The sequence below is a fragment of the Octodon degus genome, unplaced genomic scaffold (genome assembly GCF_000260255.1).
Source record: "Octodon degus isolate 3935 unplaced genomic scaffold, OctDeg1.0 scaffold00070, whole genome shotgun sequence".
In the NCBI taxonomy this organism is placed as follows: domain Eukaryota; kingdom Metazoa; phylum Chordata; class Mammalia; order Rodentia; family Octodontidae; genus Octodon; species Octodon degus.
This window is the reverse complement of record NW_004524646.1, coordinates 3,323,366-3,333,047: the sequence shown is the minus strand read 5'-3', so window position 1 is coordinate 3,333,047 and position 9,682 is coordinate 3,323,366. Positions and strand designations below refer to the sequence as shown.

Sequence of the window (9,682 nt, the reverse complement as noted above, 5' to 3'; positions counted from 1 at the left end):
GCAGCTCAGCTTGGGCAGGCGACCGGATCCCAGCGGGGCCCGGCCCAGACGCCAGACCCCTGAGACCTGGGGAAGCGGAGCCAGGTGAGTGCGCAGCCGGCAGCGGGGCGGAAAGCTCGCGAGGGGCGGGAACTTTGACCTTCAGCAAGGGCCTCCCAGGGTGTTCTTCCTGCGGGCCCTGAGGGCGGAAAATTCAAAACCCAGTCCCGAGACGAAAGGCTTTAGCGGAAGTTGGAGGGAAGGGCCGCCTGGCAAGTTGGCCCCTGTATTCTAGGATCCATGTGGATGGGCGCAGCCACCCACTGGCGTGCTGTTACCTGGGTTGTGTTTCAGGGCACAGCAGACCGCGGTCAGGGCAGGTCTCAGAAGCCCAACACTATCCAGGCATGTGGGGAGGAGACACCAGATTCTAGTCCCTCAGGGACTCCAGGGAGGTTGGAGAGGGAGCAGCCTGGTCATGTTGGCTACCAGAACCAAGCTAAGGCGCCCCCTCAGTATGCCTGGCCCTGGGCCCCGGGGAGATGGCTCGGTAGGGTAAGCGCTTGCCTGGCAAGCACAAGGGCCTGAGTTCAATCCCTGGTTCCACCAGTATGCCTGGCCCAAGGCGTAATCCCTGAGCCCCACCAAGCACAGGGCAACTGCTGGGTGAACCACGCTCTGCAGTCTCCAAGCTGCTTCAGGTTGGAGTCACCACTTCCAGAGGGCAGAGGCCCTCGCTTCCCCAGCCTGTTGGGTACCAGTCCTGAATCCCCTGCCTCTCATCTGCTCTCTACCTAAGCCCAGCCCCACGAGTTTTGCGAGTGTGTGTGCGCATGCTTGGGTGGGCATGGTAGTGCCTAAGAATGATATAGGAGAATGAAACTCCCAACCTGAAAAGGTACCTGGGATGGGTTCATGCTCTCTAAACCCAAAGAATTAATTTTAGGAATAAATGGAGGTTAAGAGCAGAATGTTGAGGGAAAGAAAGCTTCTGTCCAAGAGTCAGACACAAGGGGGAATCTGGGGTTTCTAGGGATCTTTACAGCGCAAAACCATATGGTGAGGTGGGTGTAAGGTGGATAACACAGGGAACTCGCTTAGGCATACATGAGGTGGTGATACATGAACCTCCAAATGACACAGGGATGGGGCTGGTGAGATGGCTCAGTGGTCTAAAGCACCTATTTAGAATAAGCTCAGCAAAGCACAGAGACCGCAGTTCAATCCCCCAGCACCACATGCCAGCCAGCCCCGCCCCCTGGTGGGCTGAGCTGGCCACACACACACACACACACACAAATAAATAAAATTTAAAACAAAACAAAAAAAAAAAATGACACAGGGAGAAAAATGGTCTCCTAACCTAAAAGGTACCTGGGATAAGTTTGTGTTCTCCAAAAACAAAGAATGAATTTTAGGACTAAACGGAGGTTATGAGCAGAATAGATTTATTGGGGGGAAAGAAAGCTCCTGTCCAAGAGAAGGACAAGAGGAGGGCGCCCAAGTGGGTGGTCCCTGGAAAGCTGTCTTTTCCAGGGACTTTTATAGAGGAAAACCATGCGGTGACTTGGGTCTAAGGTGGGGGAGAACATGGGAACTCACTTAGGTGGGCATGAGGTGGGACAAAACTATGGTCAACCAATGAGATTGCAAGCACCATTGCTCAGGTAAAATTGATTAAATCCAGTACCAAATGGGGAAGCGAGTCAAGTAGCAAGCAGGCATGAATACAGGACAAGGTCTTTTCCTGTTGTAGGGTTGGGTTAGTGGCTCTTCCTGGATCTTTCAAGGTGATTGATACCTATTTGTTTATTTATTTTTTAATGTATTTAGTACAGTGTTTACAGGGTCTCACTATGCAGATCTGACTTGTAGTGATTCTATTTTCAGCCTCCCAACTGCTGGGATTACAGGCACACCACCACACCCAGTCTTAATTACATGCCCCAGGGGCATGGCTGGATGGCACACCAGGATGGAACCCCCGACTGCAGCGCTCTGCCTAAACAGGTGCCTTATTACGCTGAGCTATCTGGCCGGCCCGATACCTATTTAGAATATCAGTCCCTGATGCCTATCCACAGGGAAGTCTGTGGCTGCATTTGTTTACTGTTTTGTCTTGAGATTCAGCCCTCAACAGGAGTGTCTGTCTCTTCCAAAGTTGCAAAGTCACCTTATCTTCCATACTGTCTCCTTGAGGGCCTGGCCCTGACTGCCTATAATATTTCTATCTAGTTTAGCTGTCTTCAACAGGAAAGAGTCAGGCCCCATCAGGGAGAAAGACTCAGTGCCTTTTACTGTCAACTGGACCCCAGTGGTCAGTTCCAGGACAAGGGGAAAAGCCCACTCTTGATTCTGTTGCACTTTTTTTTTTTTCTTTTGATCTTTTTGAGACAGAGTTTCATTATGCAATTCAGGATGGAACTCACTTTGTAGCCCAGGCTGACCTCTAACGTGCAGCATTCCTCCTGCCTCAACCTTGAAAGTGCTGGGATTACAGGCATGCACCGTCACACCAGGTCACTTAGATTATTTTTAAAAGAAAATCATGTCCACTCCTGGAAATGGGAAAGTCTGTACCACCTGTAGCTTGAGAGAGACAATAAGACAAGGGAAATCATGCAAGGCTGTTACTCCAGTGCTTGCTGCCTGCACAGCACTCCCAGGCCTGCGTCTCTAGGTTATAAAGGGAGCTGAGAGCGAATTCTACTACAACTGATCCAACTAACACCTTCTCCTTTGTATAATCCCATAAGGAGAGAATTAGACTAGGATGACAAAAGCAATCACTGAACCCAGAAAATGCTGGGAGTAAGAGAACAAAGTACAGACCATTCTGTGGGGGGAGTCTGAGGCAGGGGTGCTGCCTCCAGGAGGCAGCTCCTGGCAGAGCCAGGAAAGTTCCTGCCTGCCGTGTATCTCAAATCCGTCCACATCCTCCCCCAGCCTCCATACACCAAAGTCTTATGGGCTTCAGAGGAGGCCAATATTATGGTGCAAACAAGGACAATCAGTTGCCATGGACCCAGCTCACTGACACAAAGAAGCCTTCATACTTTGAGGAGCACAAAACAAGCCCTCCACAGGCACTGATGAAGGACAGAAGGCTTGACATTTATGGAGTACTTGCTTTGGCTGGCACCGTTCTAAGAGCTTTAGACTTATTAGCTCAGTACTGCAGTGCTGCGAGGTACCATCATTACCCCCATCTTACACATAAGGAAATAGGCACAGAAAGGCTGGGGAACTTTCCCAGGGTCACGCAGCCAGTGTGTAGAAGAGCCAAGATTTGAGTCACTCTCCACAAACAGAGAACAAAGGCAGAGGCTGGCCACAGCTGCTCAAACAGCCTCCGTGTGGCCCATTCTACTTTGGCCAGCAAAGTCCACTTGTGCCTTTCCAACGTGACCCTCTCTCACCACACCTGCTAGGCTGGGCTGATTTCTAAGTCCACCAGATTTCACGGGTGTATCTTTAGGTTTTTTCTCTTACGTGGATCTTCCTATTAACTCAAATTAAAATAGAAACTAAAACTGAGAGGAAATTGGGTAGCTTTCAGAGGCTGGAGGAAAACAAGAACTTTGGGGTGCGAGCCCAGGTGCTCAGCCGTGCAATTTCCCTGCACATTCCCGATCCCAGAGTACTACCCTGAGCAGCCCAAAGCCTCCCTCCTGGAGTTCCAAGTCCGTTCAAGAATGTGACACGGGGAGATGGCTCAGTGGAATAAGTGCTTCCCTGGCAAGCACAAAGGCCTGAGTTCAATCCCCGGTTCTGTAAAAAAAAAAAAAAAAGAATGTGACACGGACTCCCCACCCCTCCAGATGTGTGTGCTCCACTGTTGGCCAACAGCCTCAGCATTTCCTGCCTTTGGGTGTCCTCATTACTCAGTCTGAGAGCCCCCGGATTATGTGAGGGGGAACAGAAACAACTTTGTGGTGTTCTTCAGGTTGTTTGATGCAGGCCTGAGCCCGCTGGAGTGTGGTTGATGCCAGAAGTGCCCATTCTGAGGGCGACCAGCCTCCCCTGGGATGGACTTGATTCAGCAAGGGTGAGTACTCTGGAGGAAAGGTCCACCTGTGTGAGCAGTGGGTGCTCTGCCCCAGGCCACTCATGGTGACAGGAAGCCCAGGGCAGGGACCTCAGCACGAGGAGGTTTGGGGCAGAAATGAGCTGGCGCTGCAGCCCAGCGTGGGGAGGATGCAGCTTGGGGCCTCGTTCTATTGTTTAGAGGATAAAGAAAGCTTTCCTCTGAGGCTGGCTGGCCAAGCTAATTGGAAGAATGAACGGGGAAAACAGTAATTTTTTCAAGTAACTAAGCCAGGCACGTTCTTCAAGCCGTGCTACTCTTCCATAGGTGAGCGTACAGTGAGTTGGCAGCGAAGCTTCTGCATCAGTCTGAGTCTCAGCAGGACGTGGGGACTTGGAAGAGGAGGTCACACAAAGGTGGGGATGACAGAGACAGTGCAGCACCCTGGGAGCTACGGCTGTCCCTAGGCCTACAGGAGGAGGGGAGAGAGGCGAGCATGAAAAGGACTCCCGCTGGAGTTGATGTCTGTGGCGAAGGGCGACAGCCAGCCGTGGCAGGGGGATAAAACCCCCGATATCCCTGCTCTCTCCCTGTCCTTTCTCTCTGGGGAGACCTTCCCATTGGCCAAACACAGCACAAGTCGGAAGCCAGGAGCTGGGGACGCAGCCTTCCACAGGGGAGGGTTGGCCTGGGCAAAGGGGGTCTCTTTCACATAGATCTTTGGCTTCCTTTTCCTGGGCCTTTGAAGGGTATCTTTCCATGTCTGGCACCAGAAAATGCACTAGACAAGCTGTCCTCAGGCTCAGAGTAAAGACTGTGCCTTTAGGCAAAAGGCCAGGATGAAAAAACCCGCAGGAGACTACAGAAGAGCAAAAGAATCGAACGTCACTCATACCCAGAGTGGTGAATTTCTGACCATGTCTTTGGAGCCCAGCCCAACGTGGGAGAGGAATTCTGTGGGCAAGAAAGACAGTTATTAGTGCAGTATTTCAAATCAGCATTCTCAGCATGGGCCGTAATTTACCAATCTCTAGGCTCAGGAAGTTTCTGGAAAGTCAGGGCATGCTTCATTTTAAAAATAAGTGAAGCTGTGTAGTTGGAGTTAATTCATCTTAGCTGTTCATCATTTCATAAGCCTGATGTTGCGTGTCATTTACGAAACAACAAATTCTACTGCCCCTGCCAAGGACTGGACATCTTAACGCCATAAACCACAACGAAACAAGGCCAGCCGATGACAGAGCAGGCAGAACAAGGAGTTTCTCTGCCTTTCCAATCCTAGCATTTTCTTAGGGCCAGAAATAAGAGACCTGCAGTCCACTTGCCAGTTCCACATTTTTAAGTAACTAGAATAAAAGTCAGGTGTTGTGCTTCCAAAAAGTGAAACATGAATCAAAAGAGAACTTACTTCAGAGTTCTTGGGCAGTATAAGGCCCTGCACATACGCACATTTGGGTGTCTATAAACAGCCATTGCGGGACAGAAAAGCGAAAGGGAGAAAGGCCGCCACCGTGCTGAGCCAACTCCAGCAATAGCCTCCCAGGAACTGTGCAGCCTGGGGGCCCTGTGTTATTCACTGTGAAATCAGCTTTCCACTCAGCCTGCACTGGACTTCAGAGAGTCAGATTCCTGGATCTGGCAAGTGGCCACAGGCCTTCGGACACACCTCTCTGGAGGGCTGAGGGCCAGGCAGAAGATAGGTACTGCAAGACACAGCTTCGGGGGCTCAGCTCCTGGCTCAGTCCTTGGGAATCGAGTAGCCTTGGATAATTTGTGGAGCCTCAGTTTCCTGACCTGTGAAGTAGATACACTGAAACTCCTTGTGTTAGAGTGACAGGAGGCCATGCATAGACACTTAAAGATACAGCAGGCATTCAAAAACAAACAAACAAACAAAACAACAGGGTATTTGGAGTCTATGATAACAACAATAGTAACAGCTGTTGAACCCTCATATGTGTTAAGCCGGCTATGCTAATGAGAAGAATGAACTGAGAGTGACTTGGTTTAACTCATATAATCATCTTAGTGCCCTTTTAAGTAATGTCCCCATTTCACAGGCTAGGAGATGGGCACACAGAAGTAAGAGACTGGTCCGAGGTTGTCTTGCCAGTAAGTAGCAGACTTGGAATCCACATTCAGACATGCTGGTTTTCAAAGCCAAGCTCGTGAGTAGGCAGTGTGGCAGTGTTTTAAAACTGCATTTTCTGCAGTTTGTGAAGATTTTGCAAGGAAAGAGGATTTCAAAATGGAGACCAGCAGAGGAGGCTGATCCAGCTCTTGGAAGTGCCTGTTGTCAGGCTGCTGGGCTGGTGTCAGCGGGTGAGCAAAACCCTCTTCTTCCCCTTGCTATTCTGCCTCCCTTGCCAGAGTACCTTCTGTGCTCCTACACATGGCCCATCCTCACCTAGGCTCACCAATGGCCAAGTCCCAGCTCTGAACCACCAGCCAGGTTGGCAGGGAGATGTGGTGGTGTCCACCCGCCCCCACCTGCATGCCTACCCCACCGCCGAGCCATCTGTCCTGAGCCCAAGCACGCCAGCTTCTGCAGACTCCCTCAGTGACCAGTTCCAGACATTCACCTCACAGACAGGAACAGGGACACCATGCTCCAAGCAGGGCACTGGGCCCAGAGCAAGGGCCCTGCAGATCTGATCCTGGCAGGCAGTGCAAAGAACGCTGGGAGGCGTGTCACGGGAGGACAGTGGGGACTCAGCTCACATTGCCTGAGACAGCCAAGAAGCCTCCCTAGGAGAGGTGACTTTTGAGTCTTAGAACCAGGAAGAGTGCTCAGAGATGGAGATAGGGAGGCTTCTTACCATAGAACTTCAGGAGCCAACCTGTGCCGCTGTGAAAGACAGTGCAGAGGAAACAGGAACATCGTGTGGGACGGGCAACAGTGGTGATGAGGCCTGTGGACCCAGCTGCCTAGCTTTCAGCCTCAGCACCTCCACTTCATAATCATGTGACCTTGAGTGTGTTATTTGACCTTGCTGTGCCTTATTCTTCCACACGAAAACTACCTGTGTAGGGATGCAGTAATAGCAGTGTGCATTTCCTAGAGTCTGAGGATCCAACCAGTTAATGCATTTAAGAGCTTAGAACTTAAAAAGAAAAAGAGAGCTTAGAACTTAAGGCACAAAATAATCACTCAACAAATGCGAGCTGTAACTATTATTATTTATTGATTATGTGGGGCAGAGGGCACTAAGGCCTTGTATTCTCAACGTAACCAGATCATCACATGGCTCCTAGAACCTCCGCTGCAGACACACAGGCTGTGGGGTCCAGGAGGTAGGGTAAGGGCAGAACCCCAGACCTCCTAGCCTGGCACTGAGCTCAAGGGAAGTGCAGAGGGGCCTAGAACCGCAACACTGACTGAGTGGCTTGTGACGGGCCATGAGCTGGGGACACTGCAAACTCAGAAAGCCCCCTCTGCAGCATCTACTCTTCTCACTTGGGCCTTGCCCGGCAGAGCCTGAGCCCTCAGCCAGGGGCGCTGGGAGTGCCGTGGCCAGAGAGGAGCCCTTGTGCTTTTGGAGCCAGGTCCATGCTCCACCCATGCAGCTCTCTGAGCCTGTCCTGGGTCCGGTCAGAGTGCTAGGGGTAGGGGCTCTACCTCCTGCCTGCACTGCAGCAGCCTCCTGGGCCTCCCTGGTAGGCGCCTCACCTGCGGCGCCTGCGGCGTGCGGTCGGTGTGAAAGGCAGGGTGTGAACCGACAGGTCTAGATGTGCCTGACTGGGGGTGGGAACCGGAGGAATCGGGCACAACGTGGCCCTGGCTTCTGGGGGAGAGCCGGGGCCTCCGCAGGCCACTTGTGCCTGCCGCGTGCGCACTGGCAGGAAGCGGCCGGGTCCTAACACTGTTGCAGAGCAGGTACATGAGCCGGCGAACTAAGCTCTTCCTCTCGCAGGTCTCTGGCACGATAGGCGCCGCTGCGGGGTTCTAGGCTCTGACTGCAGGCTCTGTGCGTGCGTCCCCGGGAGCGCACGCCCAGGTTCGTGTGCGCGCAGGGCGGGAGCTAGAGCGCGGCGGGCGCGGGCGCGCCCAGGCCGGCACCCTGCAGACCCCGCGGTGGCTGAGAAGCTCGGCGTCTGTCCCGAGCGCCGGCGCGACCAGGGTGTCTGTCGTGGGTGGAGAGTCTCCGCCTGCGGTCGCCGCTAGGCGACCTCTCTCGGCTGCCTGCGTAGCCACCTAGTAATTACTTCCCCGCAAAGAAGTGTAAGATCGCTAACCCTTCATTTCCCAGAGCTCGGCGCGGCGGGCAGCCCAGAGATTTCACTTAGGACTTTTCTTTCCCTCCCCCAGATCATCCCGGTCCCTCTTCTGCAAAAGACACTTGTCACACCCAGTGGGCCTGAGGCTGCCCTCAGCAGACACCCTGCCGCCGAATGGATGCCAGGCCCCCTCTGCGGTAATGAAATGGTCCGGTTGAGAAGGCAGTGGCCCAGGGTCCCCAAGCCCAAGAGCAGTGACTGCGGTGGCCAGATGCTCTGTCAAGGAAGCAAGGGAAGAGAGGTCTCCAGGGATTTCGCGGGCAGGACAGAGCTCTGACTTGGAACTGGAGGCTGCGTGGCTTTGCAGGTGACTAGCAGTGATTGCAGTGGAGGTGGACACTAGGCAGGGCCGCCTCACAGAGGGGTGTGAGGACCAAAGAGGCGCAAGAGTGCTTTGAAACCCCGCAGATCTCAGCTGTTGATAGGGTTGTGTTTCGCCTCACTCCTGGGGCCTCCCCTTTCCTCTCCCAAGGGTAAACTTGCAAGAGGCAGAGGGGAGAACTTCCGAGGTCAGCAGAAAAAGGCGTGTGATGCTGTGGGCTTGTGGACTGAAGTATTTTCTGTGGAGACCCTTCTTACTGCGTCCACATCCTGTCCCTTCCTTTTGTTAGAGCTATTACCTTGGGCAAATCACCCCTTTCCTTTTCCTTCCCTTCCTTTCCCTTTCCTCCCCACCTTTCCTCTCCCCTATTCCCTTTCCCCTTTTGTAAGCTGGAGGTTAAACCAAGGCCTTAAGTCTGCTAAGCACACACCCCACCACTGAGCTACACCCTAGCCTAAATCAACTGTGTTTACACCTTGGTGCCTTTTTCTGAAAAATGGGTATGACCATCCAGTATACTCGATAGGGTGATACAAAAATCACATGGGTGACACTCTTAGCAGGAAAGCCTTGCCATGCCCCTAAATGGCAGCTCTGAGGATCTGTGCTTTTATTCTTGTGGGTAAAGCGCACACTGGGGGTGGGGGAGAAGGCTCACGTAGCAGGAAGCAGAGTGGGAGGGATGAGCCGTCCGTGTTAGCAGCAGGGCAGGTGAGGATGGTGGTGACGGTGAATGACAGTATATGAGCTTAGCATCAGAATTCCTGTTTCAGCCTTCCGGGCTGGCCGGCCTCAAATGAGAGGCTTTGCTTTTCTAAGCTTTGCTGTCTTATGGGAGAACGCAGATAGTAATATCCACCTCATAGAATGGTTACGAACATTAAAATCAAGTAACTGTACGGGTGAGTCCAGCTTATGATAGCTTCAAGTTAGTTCGGGAAAAATTAATATTTGTCTTCCTGTTACCCAAGGCTGCATAGCAAACCCCTTTAAATGATACCAGCGTAAGAGAAGGCTCATGTGTGATTTGGACTGGGCTCGGTGGGAACTGCGCGCCTGTGCTCCTGTCAGCATCC

General features: G+C 52.5%; 1 protein-coding gene across 3 annotated transcripts in view; it reads left to right on the top strand.

Annotated features, from left to right (window-relative positions):
• The window catches only part of Gpr68 (G protein-coupled receptor 68), a 28,898-nt gene continuing 19,216 nt past the window's right edge, over positions 1-9,682 (top strand). The window contains exons 1-3 of one of the 3 annotated variants that reach the window (XM_023719604.1): positions 1-84; positions 3,926-4,027; positions 8,316-8,591. The gene's annotated coding sequence lies outside the window, so the exon portion shown is untranslated. Of the gene's footprint in view, positions 85-3,883; positions 4,028-8,137; positions 8,205-8,315; positions 8,592-9,682 lie in introns of those variants that run through there. The other 2 variants (XM_023719603.1, XM_023719605.1) reach the window with 2 other exon arrangements.